We start from the raw sequence: 20,751 nt of genomic DNA on the forward strand, positions 1-20,751 counted from the left end.
AATGTTGTCAAATCTTTCCACATTTATTCAGAAGCTGGAAATCCCTTTTTTTATGGAAATCTCTTAATTTTTAAGAGTTGACAGATAATAGTCTAAAAAGCAAAAAACAAAAGACTGTGTGACCCAACATCCACAGGGCAAACAAATCACATTTGGAGGCTATATTTTATACAGGCCATCTGTTTGAGACCTCTATTGCATGCTGTGCTAATATCTAGGCATATTAAGTTTAGTGAGAAACTTAGGAGCTTACAGTCTAGTTAGTGGGGGAGGAGGAGAAGTAAACCAATAAATACTGCGACATATAATAAGTTCTACGGCAATCAGTGTTCATTTTGATGATACTCCAACACTGAAAAATTCAACGTCATCAAAGAAATATTCAATATAATCTTCTTAGATAGCAAAATACTCTACTAATATATTTTGGAAAGATTTTTCAAAAAGCAGGAATGTAAAACCCGAATGTAAATAAAAAGAACCAGCATTAAAGTGTCAGCAGAAAATCAGAACATCTCCTTCCTTAGAAATTTCTATTAATTATTCTTTAAGATAATAGTAATAACAATTTTCTGGTGATTTGGAAGGTTAAAAATGCTTTTGGCTCTTGGAGGTACAGTTCTAGGCTTTGACCATTTATTGCGTCATATGTGAGCTAAGATGAAAGTATGATACTTTTTAGCATAATGTATAATTCGTCATGGATGTTTTGCCTTTGAATAAAACCAAAGTGTCAAGATGCAAAACACAGCCCGTGACCACTGATTCTAATTTCCGAGGTTCCCTGGACTTGTCTTTATTTTATATAAATTGTTGGGACAGGAAGGGTAGAAGAGAGAAGGGTTGTTCTAGGAAAAATGGGATAGATAGCCAACATTTCAATTTTTCTGAATTCAAGAATTCAAATGCCTTAATTTCCTGCCTTCCTGGAGATAGTTTCTACCTTCCTTGTACCGAGCGCGCGCACACACACACACATACACACGCACACACGCGTGCCACACACACACATGCCACACACACCACATACACACATTCAGTAAAACAATTAGTAGTACTAGAATCTCCTTGAACAATTTGTCTATATTTGTGTTTTTCTTCACTTAAAAGAACTCACATACACACACAAACATTGTTACTGAATTATTTTTTGGAAAATACTCAAATTTCCATCGTAATCACTAATTTGTGCAGCTATTAAAATATTTACATATGGATTACAAAAATATTTCAATGCATTGATTAAACAAATTAATCAGTAAATTTATGTGTGTGTTTATATGTACACTCATGATAAGTACATTTGTATAGGAGGTCTAGGTTTTTAGACTTGCAATATCCATATCAGCAAAAGCAGTGCTATATATTTGGACAACATAATAAATAACCTTAATGTTGAACTAGATGTTATAATGGTATTCGTGATTATAGGATTCCAAATCTCATTTATTCCATAAATACTTTCCATCAGCCAACCACAGTTAGGTACTGGAAAGGTCACTGTTCTTCAAAAGGCTTCTGAAAGTGGGTGAAGTGTTTCAAAATTACCTCAGTGTGGGCCGGGCGTGGTGGCTCACGCCTGTAATCCTAGCACTCTGGGAGGCCGAGGTGGGCGGATCGTTTGAGCTCAGGAGTTCGAGACCAGCCTGAGCAAGAGCGAGACCCCATCTCTACTAAAAATAGAAAGAAATTATATGGACAGCTAAAAATATATATAGAAAAAATTAGCCGGGCATGGTGGTGCATGCCTGTAGTCCCAGCTACTCGGGAGGCTGAGACAGGAGGATCCCTTGAGCTCAGGAGTTTGAGGTTGCTGTGAGCTAGGCTGACGCCACAGCACTCACTCTAGCCTGGGCAACAGAGTGAGACTCTGTCTCAAAAAAAAAAAAAAAAAAAAAAAAAAATTACCTCAGTGTGATGAGTGCATACCATTCTGAATAGTATACTACTACTTCCCGTGTCATACAAAGTTGGGAGCCATTTCTGGATATGAGAATGTAGGCAGGGAGGGTGGTGTTTCCTGAGAGAAAGTTCTAGAAAGGAATTTTAGGTGTCTTTTTTTAAAATTAAAATTTAAAATTTAGGCATCTTCTCAAACAATGAACTTTTTAAGGGCTATTGTCTCCACAAGAGGTCATGGTGGTATTTTGGTAGCTGAGGGACTTTTTATTTATAGTTGTATTAGATTGCTGAGGGCTTCTCATACTTCCCCCTCAAGGTTTGAGTGTGATGGATAATAGGTATAAAATGGTACAGTGTTATAGCTAGGTTTGTGGATGGTTGGACAAAAGTGAGAGAAGGACTATCTCGAGACTTCATAATTTACTAAATGCCACAAAAATACATTGAGATCTTATGTGTAAAATTAGGTCCTCTCTAGTAAATTAAAGCAAAAAGGAATCTGTTAAAAGGGTGGGTAACAAAATTGAAATAAAACCTGAATGAGCCCACAAAAATGTAGTATGATGGGGGAGGGGAACAGTAGCACACAGGGAAGAAAACTGCATGGAGTTTCCACCAAAAAAAAAACAGATGAGCAGGGAAAAACAACAGACAAATACTATCTATGATTATTATGTTCTATGTAGGATATATTTCAGTGAAAGCTAATTTCCTTGCACGTTTAAAAATAAAATGATAAGAACCTGTTATAAATGTATCTATAACTTCACTAAAACTGGGAAATTATTCAGTTGTTTTCATTATTTTTCTTAGTAAAAATGCATCTTCAGGGGAAAGGGAACAAGAATAAGATCTGTTTGAGAGAAAATTTTGTGAAGTAATAGTCTGTGAAGAAATAGTATACAGTTAAAATTTCTAAATGCCATGCATATTAAGCATATTTTATAAATCCTTATGTCCTAATTAGTTTTGTGTATTTGCTTATAAATTTGTGTGTATTTTCTTCTTTCTTTTCCATGCGTATTTGCCCTTTGTTTCTACAGATGATTTATTTCTCTGGGGAGGGAGTATGTTTACCACTTTCCAGTAGCACCTAGAGCACTGAATTGAGGAAAGCAGGCTTTCTATGAGTGCTGAATAATTGCCTTTATTATCCTTACGTTTTGAAAAATATGTCAGCCTACAATTTCAGTAAAAATGCAAAATTAAAAATGAATATAGAAAATGTGCAAGTTTCTCTGACATTAAATCACCCTGTTGTGCCAAATGTAGCACAAATGGCCCTCTTACAGGGGTCCTACGCAAACAGTGGGTGATCAAAGAACACATCGGCAGCAACATCAAGTCACACTGGTGATGTCAAGGACAATGTATTCTGAATTCTATTTTGTATTTTTATGTGAGATTGTGCCAGAACACAAATATATAGACACAGATATATACATATACATGTGCATATATATTTTTTACAGAATTTAAATAATTCATTCAAATAAATTATTTAAATGATTTAAAAATTCCTTTGTCAAACAGATTAATGGAACCTTGTTATTCCAAAGATAAATCATTTTATATGAAGTGGCAAAGACTTCAAGGGCTAATAAAGGTTTTATGAGAGATAAACTTTTAATGAATTAATACTTTTGCATGTACTTATTTTCTGTATACATAAATATATACATATATGCTTACAATGATATTTATATCAACATTTTCTGACTGATTTTTAAGGAAATGGTAGTCACAGTATTTAAAATAAAGTATTCTTATAGATTCTTATAGATTTGATTTTTAGGGGCTGATGTATTATAATTCACCAAGAAAAGTAAAAGGTTTAAATAACAGTGCTGTAAATGTTATTGTGTAATGAGATAAATTAATTTTTTTCTATTTGTAATTTATATGAATCCAGTAATCATTAGTCTTGAACAACTTTATTCATGTCATTTTCTAGGTTTGAAATTTATTCAATGCTAAAGTCTTTTTGCTACACAGGTCTTAATCAGAAAGATGTTTTGCTCTAGAAAATTATGGTGAACTAGTATTTGGATAACAAGACCTTAAGACCCTGGGAAAAATTTTCAGGATTTTTATAAGGCTCAGTACACATTCTTCAGTTAAATTTTGGCATAGTTTCAATTTTAGACTCCACTGAAATTCAATTGGTTTATTTTATAATTAAAAACAAGGAAATCATAGTAACAAAAATATATAATGTATAGCACTCTTTTTTTTTTTTTTTTTTTTTTTTTTTGTTGAGACAGAGTCTCACTTTGTTGCCCAGGCTAGAGTGAGTGCCGTGGCGTCAGCTTAGCTCACAGCAACCTCAAACTCCTGGGCTCAAGCGATCCTACTGCCTCAGCCTCCCGAGTAGCTGGGACTACAGGCATGCGCCACTATGCCCGGCTAATTTTTTCTATATGGATTTTTTTAGGTGTCCATATAATGTCTTTCTATTTTTTTTAGTAGAGACGGGGTCTCGCTCAGGCTGGTCTCGAACTCCTGACCTTGAGCAATCCACCCGCCTCGGCCTCCCAGAGTGCTAGGATTACAGGCGTGAGCCACCGCGCCCGGCCCAGCACTCTTGTTTATAATAGAAACATCCATAAAGAAAGAAACATGTTCTAACTTTTCTCATTACCCCAAAGGGAATTGCATCTTTAATCACACAAAGCACAACTGCTTTCTAATTTTGTTTAAAGTGTTTCAGTACTTACAAAAACCAGATCAGGTTATTGTAAATCTAGAGCAAATTAGAATCATTGGCCTCTGCTCAGCTCTATGTAAGGGTTCTATGTAAATCATAAATTTAATGGCATATTAAGACACACATCTGTTTCAGTTTTGTAGAAGTTAATAATCTAACTACAGAGTATTTAAACACTTCTTTCATTAACTGGAAAATTCAGGCAAACATAGACTTCCCTCAGTTATAAGGTGTAATATTTTATTTCTAAATTTTGATAAGCTGTAAATATACCTAAGTAGTTAAAGATAGTTTTCTAAATATTCAATAGAGTATCTATTTTTCACATTACACCATTTCCTCCTGTATAGAAATATTCAATATAGGCAAACAAGCCAGCATTATCATCTCAAATCTACACCTGCATAAAATATTTTGATTTATATATATGTAATATGTATATCAAATTTAAAATCACTTTGCAATAGGGCATTGGAGAGAAAGTAAATATTGAGTAATTATATGAAACTGTCAAAATTCATTCTTTTAAATATTTTTCATATTCCTTATTTGATTACCCATGAATTTATTTTTAAATGATAAATGATAGTCTTCTTGGGATTCATATTATTTAAAAATAATTCACATTCTTGGGTTCTTTGAACATTTACATTTTATAGCTAGCATTTGCACTCAACTTTCCTCTAATTTTAGTTTAACTATAAATATTTTTTCATGTTATATCCATCACCTCTTTCTTTGAAACATGCTACTTCACATATAACGGTAACCCAGTATTATAATGAATTATTGTGTTTCAATTATCATCAGATAATAAACAGGAAATTAGTGTTTTTTTGCAGTGTATTCTACATTGTCTGAACAATTAAAAATATGTAATTTGAATTTGGGCCTTTAATTCAGATAGTTAAGGACATAGTACTAATTAAGCTGGTGTCACAAATTACATCCCCATAATGAAGGGGGGCTTTCTTTTGATGCACTAATAATCCTCTTTAGTTATACTGTAGATATTGATTTTGGTAACTAGGACAATTGGCTGAGAGTGTAGACAGTTCAGTGAAAAACAGTTCCATCACTAAAACAAAAGCATTCAAAGAATATATTATCCAAGTGATGGTTCACCAACATCTTTTTAATATACAATAGCTGGCTAGGTTATCTATGAGTTTTTATGTTTGACCTAAAACAAAAATTTCTTCCAAATTTCTCATTAAATACTATTCAATAAAACATTATTACTAAGTCATTTCAGTACTCCTTTGTGATATAAATGACATTTTAATATGATTCTAAATTTGGATGCTAATTTTAAAGAAAACTGATTCTTTTCTAATGCACTTTTACTTATCACAAAAGCATATGCCTATTACATCATTGTTTGGTCTGGGACCTAAGTGATCGATTTCATAGTGACCTTAAGAATGCATTTTAAAGAGATGCAATAAGTTGAAAACTGAACTATAAAGATTTAAACTATTGTTGAAAATAGAGATAGAAACATTCTATTATCTTATTAAGACTATGTGATGAAAGTTAGGTTTAAAAGATAGCATTTTACTAATCATTTGAATAGTAAAATTGCTGTTCTACTTTCCACATGCCTGGAAAAATTTATTTTTACTAAAACATAAACAAATAAAGGCCTTTTAAAAATAAAGCAGCAAAGTGGAGTAAAAAATCAGTTATATTAATTAGAAAACAAAATAAATAATGTCAGTAACCACTAATTTATATTAATCAGAAGGATAAACCAAACTCAAGGTCACACATCTCACGTTATACAATTTTAAATTATAAAATATTTTCAAACATTAAACAAGTTTTATGTTTAAAAAATACTAAGATCATATATTATAATTATTATTTTATGCTGTATAATTATGAAAATTTTAAGGCACTCTAATACGAAAACATCAGAAGTGTTATATAATTGTATCTTTGACTCACATTCTAAAATGCAAAGAGGGCATTTAGAGTTTGTTTCCCAACTCTTAAAAGCCTTTAGCAAGGTTTACATGCTACAATGAACTATGACATGAATAATCAAAGTCTTATTTCCAGAGCACTAAAAATTCAATTTGGATTATTCTGTGAAAGTGCTAATTGGTTATCTTTAAGGGTTTACATTAAATAGAGTGGCCTCCACTATTAACCATCTCTTTGCTTTTGTTCTGCACCTAAGCAATGCATGATGCTTTACCAAGAACTGACCATTCAAACAAAGACTTGTAATTTTAGGTTACTCTTAGTTTAACCTCAATAATTTTAAAGAAAGTTTAAAGACATTTCATTTTCATCGTTGACAGTGGTGGAAGTTTGCATACATTAAAAGGTGATCGGGGGGCCTATTTTTAAACAACATACTTTCAATAAGAAAATATTTGATTATGAGTATTTATGATGAACAAAATAATTATTATAAGAAGTTACAGACAACTTTGTATAAAATGAATGTTTTTATGGTTACATTTCTTAGTTTGACAGAAGCATCTATAGAAGATCTGTAAGACCCAATTATAGAAAATTATCCAGGTACAAGATTGATGAACATTATAGGAACAATCTATGGGAAAGAAAAACTAACTTTGAGTTCTTTACGACTCAGTGGAACAATGACTATGGCTGATTTTTTTTTTAAAAAATTGCTTACTTTTGAGTATCATAATAGCATTGGTATACAAATTTTATAATCCCTTATATAGTTATGCATATATAAACACTTAAAGTGCACAGAGTCATGCTACCAGTTGTACTGGTAGATTTTTTTTTAAGTATTAATTACCAAATGATAGGTATTAATAATATATGTGATTATATACTTCTAAATACTATCATTAAACACCATATACCATAATCATTATTTATATTATACTTCAGACTGTCATTACTTTTGGAGACTGCATCTTTACATTTTGGATAGGGTCTGGCCTTGGACAAAATTTACTAAGCCTAGAGAGCAGGGAGAATAGTTAAAAACTTATTGCCTTTGCCAAATGCTTTCATATGTTTCTGCTCTCATGGAAAATGAGTTTTGATTTCTTTTCAGCCTACATGCTTGGCAAAGCAAAAATGAAAAACAAAGCTAGCAACTTTCAACCAGTTCTAGTTAAGTTTGGTATTCACATATTGCTTTGATCTGCTCTAGAGCTTTAAAACAGTTTATTTTCTGGAGTAGGGAAAACTAGTTTCAGCACCAAGCATCATCAAAAGGTAACAACGAAGAAAATGGAACTGAGTTTGGTTCAGGACATAATATAGCTTATTTTATTTCTATTTCTAAATTAAAATAGAAACTAGAGTAATTTTACATGTTTTTTGTTTCTTTCTTTTTTTTTTTTAAGAACTTTCATAAGCTCTAATCACAGGCAAAAATATGCTATCTGTCATTGATATAACCTTCCCTCCTTGATAATTCTCAATAGTAGTGTAGCACAAACTTCATGGCAGATTTTGGCCAACTGCCAAGTCTCTGTATCTCCCCGCAACCCATGTGCCCCCTTTTAGAATTGTCTTATCTATATCTAAATTTTCCAGATTGGGGCAGTGAAGAAACTACTACCATTGCTCTATTGGCTTTACACTCATATTTGCAACTATGTTCATTTTTATACTTCTTCAGATTCTTCAATTTGTTACTTAAACTATTGTTATTCATTCCTAAACTTTAAGTGTTACTCACTTCCCTCTAAACAAAGATACTTGGATGGTAGTTTTAAAAATTACCATAATTTCTGTATCAGAAATACATGAACCCATTGAATAAAATAATCTTTAGTTTCTTAAAGTTGCTTAAATTAAAAACATGAGTTTCTACAGTTGGAAAAAACATGTATGGTTAAAATGTTTGAAGCCCATCAATCTCTCTAACCACATAAGCTAATGAGTTCCTTCTGTTTTCTTTGAATGAAATCACCATGAGTGGTTAGATGTTGATTTAACATAAAGCAAATGGAAATGGGTGTTTCCTTTGTCCTTTGTAGTATTTATTTTAAAAAAACAATTAGCAAGTATTATGAATAAGTCAATGATTTTGCCATTACTTAAATAATAATATAGATTGAGTAGTTAAATTGAGTGGATTGTATGGAATGCATAACATACCCCAACTCCCCTTAACTTGCTCACATCTGCAGACATTATTAAGCTTCTCATTTCATTTTTTTCCCTACCATAACACCTGCATTGTTATAAATTATGTTTTGAATTGTCATGGAGTGTCAAGTAAATTATGTTTTCTGGATGTGGATATACTCTATGATCTGTGTCATTTAAGCATTCCTTTGTAATGGCAGGTTTGTGGCTAACAGCTTAATCTTGAATATATCAATGCAATTGAACGTTCTGTTTCAGTTCTTCCTTGTGGATATACAAAGAAGGTTGAAGTATTATGTCTAAAGAGCAAAGAAAGAATTAAATAAAGTTTTAATATTTAAAACATTATCTTGGAGAAAGATTACTTTTAGATTTAATTTAAAAAACATAGGAAGCTTATTATATTTTCAGGAAAAAAGTGTTGACCCCTTGAACTCTGTGTAATACACATCCTATTGAATTAAGATTGAAAACATGTATTGGACATTTTCCACTCCCTATAATTTTAACTCACCTTTGATAAGTTCTTCCCCCTTCCAAGCATCCTCCACTTTTTGTGATGTAGTCTCTTTAAGAACATAGTGGAGAGAGATTTGCTTACGTCCTGAGCATCAAAGAATGTCAGATCTACGAAATGTATTTAGACGGTGGATTTTTCCAGAGATTCTTTCTAAGAGAGTTAAAAAATAAGTAAATCAGCCAACATATGGCCAGCTTAATTCAGGCAAAAATGTCTATTGATTACTTAGTCAGCTCACTAAATAAAACTTCAGCCTAAGTTTTGCTTCCCAAAAGAAGATAGGATTAGAGTGATACACAATTGGGGCTTCTTGTGAATCATGCCCAGATGAGTGAAAAGTTTCAAAGATGAACAAAAGAAAGGGCTAAAATTTTTTGGTAAATTTTCGGCAAATTATTATTAGTTTGACATAATTGTGTTTTACAATACTGAATGAAATAATTTTAAATTTCAAAGGGGACCATGACATAAATAACCTCTGAGGTCTTAGAATTATCTAATTTTGTCTTCTTTTCAACTCCCCTAAATAGCCTGATTTAATTTTCCAAGGTAGATCTGTTCTATGTATAAATTTTGACAGATGTAAAAACTTAGGTACATTATAAGGTTTCATACCAGCTCTGCATAAGTGTATTTTTTTCCGGACTAGTTTATATCCTGCACGGATAATATTTGAATTATGTTATCTAAGAAATGTCAAGTGGAAATGTGTATGTAGTTTAAAGCACAAATGCTCTAAGTTGCTCCTTTTGTCTTTTGAAACGGTGAGAATATTAAAACATCAATATATCAAGTAGAAGAAATTGGATCATCAAGGATATCAAGGATTCTTGTTTTAATCTGAGAATTATAATGAATCGACCAAAAGAGCATGTTATTTGGACATATGTACACTTATGATTTCCTACAAGTCAAGAACAAACTTGACCAATAGTTGGATTTACTTTAGTACAACAAATACCTGGCTTTGTCACAAAATACTGATAGGTATTTAGATTCTTCATGTCTTTTGGACAATCTGCTGTTGACATTTTAATAATATCGTTTGGAATGATTTCTGGAGTATGATGACTGCAACATACCCGCAGGAACAAATAGTACATATTGTTTCTGAAAGCAAACAAGCTCAAGTTTCATCCTATTTTCTAAAGGTTTTAAATCTTGGGGAATAGTTTTTTTTGAAAACCAAGGCAAATATGCTTCTTTAATTGATGGCTGCATTTATCAGCAAAATCAATGGTTTACAAATACATTTGAAAACTTAGTTATTTCAAGTCAGAAATTTTGTAATTAAAAAAAAAAATCCATGTTTGATTCTTCTCGTTTGCAGAGGACACAACTGGCTTTTAAACGTTTTTCCTGCGTGATTTGCCCTGTCGTGGTCTGTTCCCTTCAGTTGAGGTCCATCCTTGGCTCTGCCTAGCTGTTTGCTGACACTGCCAACAGAGAGGGACAAGGAAGTGTGTTCAGAGGACAAGAGCAAAAGCAGTTTCAATGTAAGGAAATGAAGGAAACAGACCTAACAGCACTATGAATGTACTTGCGAGTAAAGAGCCTTGTAGTCTCCTTTCCTTCCTTTGCTTATCCTGGTGAGTTTAATCAAAAACAAACAAAACGCTCTTGTGAAATATAGTCAATAAAGTCAAAGTTTAGCTAGTTCTACGTAACTACAAAGAAAAAGTCATCGCAATTTAAAAAAATGTAACTTTCATTAACAAGCGCGCCGGAAATCTCAGGTATCAAAGACGCATTAACCCTGGAGCGTCCCCCGCGCGCCGCAGCCGGACGGAGGCAGCCGCGGCGAACAGACGTTCTTTCTCCTCTAAGCAGTTACACAAAAGGAGGGCTGCGGAAACTAAAAGTTTCGGGGCCTCTGGCTCGGTGCGTGGAGAAAAGAGAAAACCTGGAGACGGGGTGGGTAAAAGACGCATCCTGTGCGCCTCTCCGAAGTCCAGGCCAGGAGAAAGCTCCTGGGCCTAGAGGGGAGGGGGGCCCCGAGCCCCCCGGCCAGCCCCCTGCGCCCAGCCTCCGAGGCTGGAGCGCCGCGCTCCGCCGCGCTCTCCCAAATACCCTTCACCCCGTTCCAGAAATAAAATAAATGTTTTTAAAGTGCGTGTGTGTGGACAGGATGGAGAGCGCGCGCCGGCGAAGCGCGCGGAGGACCGAGCGCGCAGTGAGTGGAGTTTGGGGGTGGGGTGGAGGTAGGGGTTGCATGGGTGTTGGGGGTGCTGGATGCGGAGCCCCAGGACCTGGGGGTGGGGGTGGGGGTAGGGGCGGGAGCAGACTGGCGGGGGAGGGGAGAGGAGGGGCGCGAGCTAGCGCAGGCCGCCTCCGGGGCGCGTTCCACGGCTGTGCGCGCGCGTCCCTCGCCGTCGCCGCGCCCGGACAGCCCTGTGGCCGCCCCGCCGGCGGAGCCGGGGCTGGCCTGTCCTCCGGCGGCTTCTCGGCAACCGCCACAGCCACCCCAGCGGCTCGAGCCCGTAAGTGTCCCCTTTCGTTCCTCCTCCCCGCCGTTCGAGTGCACCGCCGCCGCAGCTGCTCAAATGGAGTGGAAAATGGCCATTGGGCGGCAATGAGTTATATATTATTATCTGCTCCACGTTTTGTACTTAGCTGCCTGTAATCTTCTTTTGAGTTTCCTGAACCCCTTGCTGGAAAAATCAGGAGGGAGAGATTTGTCCTTCCCTGTACACGCTAATATGTTTATATGATTAGCCCAACTTGGGGGGGAAGGTGGGGATTTGGGGGGAGGAGGAGGAGGAGGAGGCTGGAGAAGGCTGGAGGTGACTCCAGTTCAGACCTCGCCGAGAGTCTGTGTCAGGACTTCGCACTCCCCCGTCTCTTTCCCTCTCTCTCTCCCTCTCTCCCTCTTACTCTCTCACTCTCTCTCCGCTCACACACACGCCGAGGTGCTGGAGCGAAATCGGGAGCTTACCGGAGAATTCCTTGGGATTGTTGGGGGGCATCTCCCCTCCGTTGCTGTGCGTGGCGTGGTTCTTGCCTGCTCCTCCCCGCTTCCCTGAGCCCGAGTCCTTGCCTGCAACCTTTCGTGGGGCAGCGGCCACCGCTCAGCCTCGGCCGGGAGATCCGAAATGTGAGGAGGGGCCGCCGCCGCCTCCCGCCCCTGGCCGCCGGGTCGGCGCGAGCGATGCCAGTCCGGCCGGCGCGGACTGCGGGCTGAGGGGCTTCTCCCGACAAACTGCGCTGGCCTCGCACCGCCGGCGCCTGCACGCCCGCCCCTCCCGCGGCCGCCGCTTGGAGGGGACTCCCAAGTCTGCGCACCTCTGTCGAGCTTTTGCCTCCACCACCCCTTTCGCTCTGATTCCCGAATTTTTTTTCTAAGGGAGCGTGCGGTCTTGGCGTGCGTGCGTGTGTGTAAAAGAGCTCTCTCGCGGAGCGGCGTGTGGGAAACTGCGGGAAAATGTTGACTTAACCCCAGGAGCCGCCCGGCGCTGGCTGCTTGGCTGCAGGCGGCGGCGGCCGAGCAGGAGGACGCGCCGAGCCGCGGCGCCTTGTCCGGCCGGCGAGCCGCGGCGCTGCCTCCCGCGCGGACTCGGCGGCCGACGACCCGCTCGCGGCCGATCTCGGTCCTCCCTGGCTCGGGTCACCGCCGCTCTCGGTGCCTCCCCGCGCGGTCCCCGCGCCAGACGGCCCTCCCCCAGGGCGCGCTCGGAGACGGAGGTAAGAGCCGCAGGAGCGAACAATGTGCCTCTGTGCCCCGCCTCGGAGACCTGTTTGCTTTGCGCCTCCTGCCCGGGGGTATATGCTGGAGGTGGAGGGAGCCTCGGGTTAGTTGGGGCTCGGCTGTTTGTTTATGTTCGGCCGGGCAAGGGGGGAGACCCGCGCTCGCCCCCTCCCATCCCCCCCGCTGCCTCTGCTCCGAAATCGATACGCAGAACTCTCGGTCCGGTCCAGCCTGCGTCTCCTTCTCTCGTGGAGCTACTGTAGCGCTCTCGAGGCATTAGTAGAGTTGCTGGGGACGCTGGGAAGGGGGGTAGGATGGCGCTACCGTAACCATGCATTTTTTGGTTTCTTAAAAGCTTGGGGTCGGAAGGTGCCTCACGTCCTTTCACTGCCAGGCTGGGGGGGAGGAGTATGAGGCGCGCCCTCGGCGGGGCTGCTCTGCCCCGGGTGTGGGGGCCCGAGGCCCTGAGGGGAGCGGTGTCCCCCCAACCCCAGTACCCCGCCCGCCTGCCTACCGGTCCCGGGTTGTAAGTGGAGCGGGGAGGCTGAGCGCTGGGAGCGAGTTCAGGGGAAGTGGCCGGGGGCGGGGGGAGGGCTTGGCTGAGTTCTTGCGGGTTGTTGTTTCTTCTTGTCGGTGGTTAGATGGTGTGGAGAGGCGCGGATGACAGCAAAGCGCAGCCAGATGTGGTCGGGCCGGCGCTGGGGCTGGCAACGATTAGGGGCGGCTGGATGCCGCTGCCGGGACGGCCCTGCGGGGCGGGAGGGTGGCGCGGCCGGGGACCGGGCGGGCCATGGGGGTGTGGGGCGCAGAGAGCCTCCCGGGCCCGCAGTGAGAGGGCAGCAGCGGGCCGCGTTAGGCCTGCGGGAGAAGTTACGGGGTGTGAGTGCCTGGGGTGGCTGTGGGGCAGGGAGACTCTGGGAGACTGGTTTGTAGGAAGGGGGTGCCTGGTGGGGAGCAGCGGCAAGAAAAAGGCGTGGGAAGAGCTCGAGGAAAGGGGAAACCCCCCCTAAACCGAGCCTGGGCTCCTTGATTGGCTGGGGCGACCGGCAGGCAGAGGGGCGAGGGCGAGACAAACGACGAAAAGCACCCCAGCGGTGTGGAGCCACGCTTGCAAGACTCCTTCGCGTGAGACCAGTAAAGTTTGCTGCTTTCGCCAAACTACGGGATTTGGGTTAGGGGAAATCGCTGGAAGCTTTACTTAGTGCCAAAGTGTCGCTGAGCGGAGACTTTTTTTTTTTTTTTTTTTAATCAGTGTTCTGTCCTCTAAAAGCATAGTTGGAGAGACAAGTCCTACGGTATCTGTTTTATACTTTCTTGATCTTCTAGGGACTCCTCCCCCCTCATCCTTTTCCCCCTACCCTGGCCCCCCTTATTCCGTTCTTCCTGATGCAAACTCTGTTGTCTCAGATTCAGACCGAGGAAATGTTTTCCTCCTGTTTCTTGAAAGGTGTCAGGCTGCTTAGCAGCTTCTCCCAGCAGTCTGGGAGCGTCTGAGCTGCAGCCACCAACCATATGGTTCGCGTTACAAAGGCCAGGTTCTAAGGCACTCTCCTCGCCACCCTGCCCCCCAATTATTTGATTTTCTTCTGCATTCTTTACAATACGTGCGCTTCTACTCTCTTTCCCTTTCCAGAAGCGTAGATTTAACGGACGTAGTTGATTCATTCATTTCCCTGTTTATGTCTGGAACGGGCCCCACCGAGTTTGCTCTTTGCTCACCTCGAGTTGCACAATGGAGAAAGTCACATCTGTTTGGTAAATAATTACCTGTTGGGATATCTCTTAATAAATCAGGTTTGATCTTAGACAAACCTTAAAAGATAGCCATTAAAGAGACAATATTCGTCCATAGCAGATTTTTTTAAAAATAGAGTAGCTTTTTGTGGTGTCTATGGCAATATTCCAATTTGTGATGGGACTGTTTTGACCTAGGTAAAGGTAACTTTGTAACTTTAAGTTTAGTGTCTTTATAATTCTTGAGAAACCCTTTGTAAGAAAATTTACTAATGTCCAGGTGTGTTACGGAACTTTTTGTTGTCCCTCCCTCCATCCTTCAATAAATTTATGCATGATAGAATACTACAGAACAAATGTTCTGTTGTTTAGTTTCTTCAGACATTCTGATTCTATCCTTTTGTTGCTTGCCTCTAAAAGAGGTGCCATTTCACATCATTCTGCACAAATTGTTTGAATTAATGCAAGTGTGAATTCTTACCGTTTGAAGGGGACCATTAGCATATCAAAGGTTTCTTAGCTTCAGCTCAATTGAGAAAACTTCAGCCTGTCTTCCATTTGCTTCCAAGCGGAGGCCCAAAGGGCAATGAGAATTGTAAAGGGTAAAAATGGGGAGGTGGATTCAGGCTGTGTTTCTGAACTTTTACTGTTTTGTAATTATGTGAGCTAAAAACATTGTCTATTGCTGTGGAGCCCTTGTAAATGGCAAGACAATTATTTTCTATTGATAAATGGTTTGTTCTTAGAAAAAGGTGACCTTTTATTTTATGATAGTCACTGTTGCCTGTCTTTTGGGGTCCCTTCAGTGGAAAAGAGAGTGAGAAAGCCTTTCCTTCTAATTTAATGCTTTTTCTATGGCCTACACTTTGTTATATTAGTAAAATGAGAAAGGCTTTTAATTAGTTTTTAATTAGTCTATAAAACAATAGAAATTTTGTGATAAAAGGACTCATTTCTACACATAGGAAACTTTATTTTTTTTATATACTTACTAAATTAATGGGGAAAAAGTCAGTGGAGGATGTTAAAAAATTAAAAACTCAAATGAACTTTATTAACACAACTTCTGTTGCAAGTGTAAGCTTGGAAAAGGTTTCTAAGTGATAAAGATCCAAGTTTTTGTGTATTCTATTCAAATAGAGATAATTCTGTTTAAATATTGTTTTGTTTCAAAATTTTATATCTTGCCAAACACAGGAAACTCTAGTATTCAGCTTAAATTGGTTTATTTTTCTTAATATTTATAACTTATTTGCTCTTGCTTTTTTGCATTTGCAGAGAGAAATGTTCTTTGAATTTCTTTTAAGAACTCAATATCCATGAATGAAGGAGCAAGTAAGAACATGTACTTGGGTCATTTGGGTTAGTTTATGGAGAGCAGCTGGGCAAAGGGAGAACTTCTGTGGGGGAAGAATTAGTTTCATTTATTTAACTTAAGAATTTACGAAACCTAGTTTTAAGATGAAAATGAATTTTAGGGAAGGTTTTAGAGATTAATAAACTCATATTTTTTATAGTTTTACCTTTGATAGCTGGTTGCTTTTGAACATGCATTGATATCCTTTCATTGAAGGAGGGATTATTTACTAACATTCAGACTCTTTGCTTCTATTTTAATAGTGAAAATGAATTCTAATATAACAATTCCAGAGGAGAAAAGCTATCATTAATTGCCTAACATTTTAGTCTTTAATAGGGTGATAATTTTTTTCAGATTAAGATGAGGTTTTTTAGTGCCATTGACATTGTATATCATTACCCTGAAATCATTTTATGATAGTTTATTTATCTGATCCCTTCACATGTCTAAGAAGTACTTTAGTGGTAAAAAAGCCCACATTGATGTAATTGCTATTATTGCACTTAAGTTGCTGTTAACTAGTCTGCTTAGAATGCAGAGTGTTATAAAGAAAACACATTATCCCTTAGAGCTATTAGTGATAATCTAAAAATTGTCTTGAAAACATTGCTCTTCATTTTATATTGTCGTGATCCTGAATTCAGCAAATCTCTAAAGGTGTAAAATGCAGTGAAAAGAAGATTTTTCAATATTTAGATGACAAAATTGGACTACTTAGAGAAAAATTAATGTGTTGTAGAAGCACTTCAGCTGCCATTTTCAATCACTGTAGGTTACTATGTGTTGGCAACAGAAAACGAATTTAGAAATGGAGATAGCTCTGGGAGCAGGTAGTTGGGGAAATCAGAATATTGAATCATGTGGGGTAGAACAAACCAATTACTTCAAGTTTTGACTTGAGAATTTCCAATAAATATAATTTTTTCCAGGCTTTTGACTCTCTGCTTTATTAATGGACTAACATCAAAGCAGGCAACAAAACTTCCAAATGTTATAAAAACTAATATAAATATACAGATCTCACATGCAGTACTACAAGTCTTAATTTAAGACAAGCACTTGGAGTTTTTATTGCTGCAATTTTCACAATCAGCAGAAATGTTAACACCAGGCTTCTGGGTGTTTCCTTTTTTGAAATGAGCAAGAAGAGAACTTTAAAACTAAGGTTTACTTAGGGTTAGCTCTTTATTTGATCATTATCAAAGCTTTCTGTGTTTTATTAAAAAATTTAAAATAATATTTTAGTGTTTTAATTAATATAGGAATATGTGAACTGAGATTGAAATGTCCCGGAAGTCAAGAGGTAATAGAAATCTGCAAACTGTAGTAATAAAATGTTACTGCTTTATTTTCTATCAAAATATTTATTTGACTTAACTTTTGTTAATAAATATTCAAATAACAGTTTATTGACAGGTGTATTGTGGAATAAAGAGAGTATTACAAATTATTCTAAAGTATGGGCTAAACACACTTGTACCTACCTAAGAAATCTGTTTTCATTTTAACAAGAATCTATACCACTTGCCCAATTGCTGATACTTAAGAACACATATTAGGTGTACTTAGATAAAGAATGAAATATAGCTTTGAAAATGGAGGAGTTTAGTGTCATAGAAAGTGCTATTTTTATAAAAAAGTTTCTTCAAAGACTGTAGCACTTTTGCCTCTTAATGTTTCACCGTATCTGATTTTGAGTCTTGAAGGGAGAGGTTCACATTTGACATCTGTCTGCTTTTCTGCAGAAAAGATTCATATAAAAAAAAGTGCAATTATTTTCAAGGTAATATGTTTTAGAAATAAAACGCATAATTAGAAAAAAAAGTTCATCAGATTATTTGCAAAAATGCCTAGCTAAAAGCTTCACAAAGTGATGATTTTAATAAAGCATTAAAAATAGCAACTTTAGCTACTAGCCCTGAAAAGTACTTGAAATCCTGTTAATGTTTTGGTCATATTAGTTTCTATAGTTTAAATGTTAGTTCATGTTACCTAAACAGATAGCTGTTTTGTAGCTATTTTCAAGAAAGATACATTTCTATTTCCTATTCCTGGATTAAAATCATAGCTTAGTTAACTTCTTTCTCATATAACGCTGATTATTCTATAACCCCACCCAAATATTCATCTCTTCATATAATTCGTGATTGAAAGTTGAATGTTTGAAAAGTATTTAATTACTCACATTATTGTAATTAGACCTGATGCTATCAGAAAAATCGAGATTATTCTCTAAAATCTTTTTTGCTACTTAAGATGCTCTTGATTGGTCAAGTTGTGATTATTTTTTTAACGCTTTAAGGAAAAGCTTAAGAAAATGGTTTAACACAAATGAATAGTTAATTGTTGGAATTAAGAAATTAGAATCCTAAAATAGTGACATCTTTCTTGACCTAGTGTGATAAGTTTTAAAGAAATAACCAGGGTGTATCATTCCTATATTTTATTCAGGACTTCAATTTGGTATTTTAAATTTAGTATATAGGTTTTGTTAATAATATTATGTATAAAAATCCCTTATAGTTATTTTGATGTAAGTAGTCATTTTTTGAGGTGAGTTATGGTGTTATGAGAAAAGGAAGGTCCTAATCAACCAAAAATACTTAAAAAAACTTTTCTAAGGTCATTTCTCCGATGGACTAAATGGGGACAATAATTTATAGATACTTTTAAATATATTCTTATCCAGGAATTTTTAGAAATCTTATTTTTTAAGAAAAACTTCCCATATTTGACAAATAAATATTATCTAAAGAAAAAATATAGATCGAATGAAGGAACTAAGCGCTTAACATCTGCAAGTAAAGTGCAGCTTACAGGAAAATACTATTGATTGCTTTGGAAGCAGAAAGCAAGTTTAAATACAATTTGTTTAATTACAACAAAAATGCAGTTTTATGAAGTAATATAGTTTGTCTTCATAGAGGATTTTATGCATTGTGTGGTGGTAAGTAAAATCCCATCACAGTTGTATAAATTTGTTCAATTACCAGAACAGCTAAAAGAAAAAAATCAATTTAGGTTGAAAAGCAGCAGAAATTAGATTACCTTGGTTTGTAGGAACTTGCCAGCAGTGTCTGAATTGCTTAATAATATCAAAAGTTACCATGTTTCACAGTCTAAGGATATTGGCGCCTGTTTTAATATGCATACATTTGTTTACTTATTGACTTTTGTTATATGAATATTTTTCTTTCTGCTTTCCATTTTTGGTTTTATGGAAGCTATTGCATGATATATAAGAAACTATTTCTATTTGCATATTCTCATTGGTTTTAAAGGTTTGTTTTTAGTAGTTGCTTTTCCAGATTTCTAGCATTTGGGATCAGGTGATATTTCAGATTAGTGAAATATCAGATGTAATTTTACGAGTCAAAAGAAACCTGGTCCATCATAAGGGATAACTAGGTTGTTATCAGCAACTGAAACATATTTTGGAAATTTTTATTACTGGCTCTAGAATTATATTGAATTCTAAATCTTAAGTTCTTATAGCGGTAACGTAGCATGGAATTCATCATAGCAGATAGCTGGGCACCTGTTTTATTACCACCTTGATTAATTCTGGCACCCAGATTTACCGAAGTGCAAGAACAGGCACAACCACTACTCACAGCCACTCGGCTGTTTTTAGGTCATGAAGTCAACTTCCTGGAATTTGTGGGGAAACCAGTTGAAAAGGGAGGACAAATGTCACTTTAAATAGAGATGTTTAAATCAGATTTCTGCCTGAGGGTAAAATTTAGGTCTGTTTTAGCCCGGATGTAATGTCTCCCTCTACAGAGCACAGCATTAATCACGACCTGACAAGAAAACCTATGCTGAGCAAAACGGGCCCCTGTTGGTTTTGTCATTGATTTTTTCCAATCTGTGAGAAGTACATTATAAACATTAAAATTCAGACATGAGGATTACACTTTAATCTTTGAATTTCAGTGGCAAAATTAGTTGTCTTAAAAGAAGCCCATGTGAAGCTGAAAAATCTTTGGAAGAATTTTTTTTTTAGGATAGATTTAATACTTTAATAAAAAACAGAAATATAAGGTTAAAAAGCAGGCAGGTTAAGCAGAAGTTAACTTTCTGAAAAATATGACCAAATTTTAATTCTGTTTTAAGATGCATTAAATAGCTTTCAAATTTTTTTTATCTGATAGTAGAAAAAAATAAATGGAGATAAAAGCTATTAGTTCTTGGCTATGAAAGATGGGACAAGTTGAAAAGGTGGTTAACTTTAGACTTAGCATCAATTCAAACACGCATTAATTTGTTAGAACAAAAAACAGGTGAAGGCCTGTATCTTTCAGGATGAATAATAAAATCTTCAGCCATCATAGTAGTGAAAAAAGAATGCGCCATGAGGTTCCTAATAAAAAAGGGTTTAGTTTTACTCTTTCAGTTATTAGATAATGCTCTTTAACCCCTTTCTTGGGAAAATACATACACACTGATTTTAAAAATGATATGACTTATTTAATATCTGTTTTGCTCTCAAAGGTGTTTCTTGCCTTTGCCAGGAGAAATGCTTTACTATCCACACTTTGCATCCTTTTTGTAGGTATTTTTACGTCGGTCCACACCTCAAGCTGATCATTGCTCTGTATTTAGATGACAGAGTAATCTAACCCCAATTACTGTCAAAAATGACACTTGGTTGCTGGGAGTGGGCCAGGTGACCTTGCTTTTGACTAATGTTTTCTCTTATAGGGGATAGTAAATAGTGTCTATTTATAGAGAGAGCAAAAGAATTC

At 37.5% G+C, this 20,751-nt stretch overlaps 1 protein-coding gene across 4 annotated transcripts in view; it reads left to right on the forward strand.

Annotated features, from left to right (window-relative positions):
- Positions 1-12,825: 12,825 nt before the first annotated feature.
- Positions 12,826-20,751, forward strand: part of ADGRL2 (adhesion G protein-coupled receptor L2) — a 190,799-nt gene continuing 182,873 nt past the window's right edge. For all 4 annotated transcript variants that reach the window (XM_069480160.1, XM_069480161.1, XM_069480163.1 and 1 more), the window contains exon 1: positions 12,826-12,905. The gene's annotated coding sequence lies outside the window, so the exon portion shown is untranslated. The remainder of the gene's footprint in view (positions 12,906-20,751) is intronic.

This window comes from Eulemur rufifrons, chromosome 8 (genome assembly GCF_041146395.1).
Source record: "Eulemur rufifrons isolate Redbay chromosome 8, OSU_ERuf_1, whole genome shotgun sequence".
Classification (NCBI taxonomy): domain Eukaryota; kingdom Metazoa; phylum Chordata; class Mammalia; order Primates; family Lemuridae; genus Eulemur; species Eulemur rufifrons.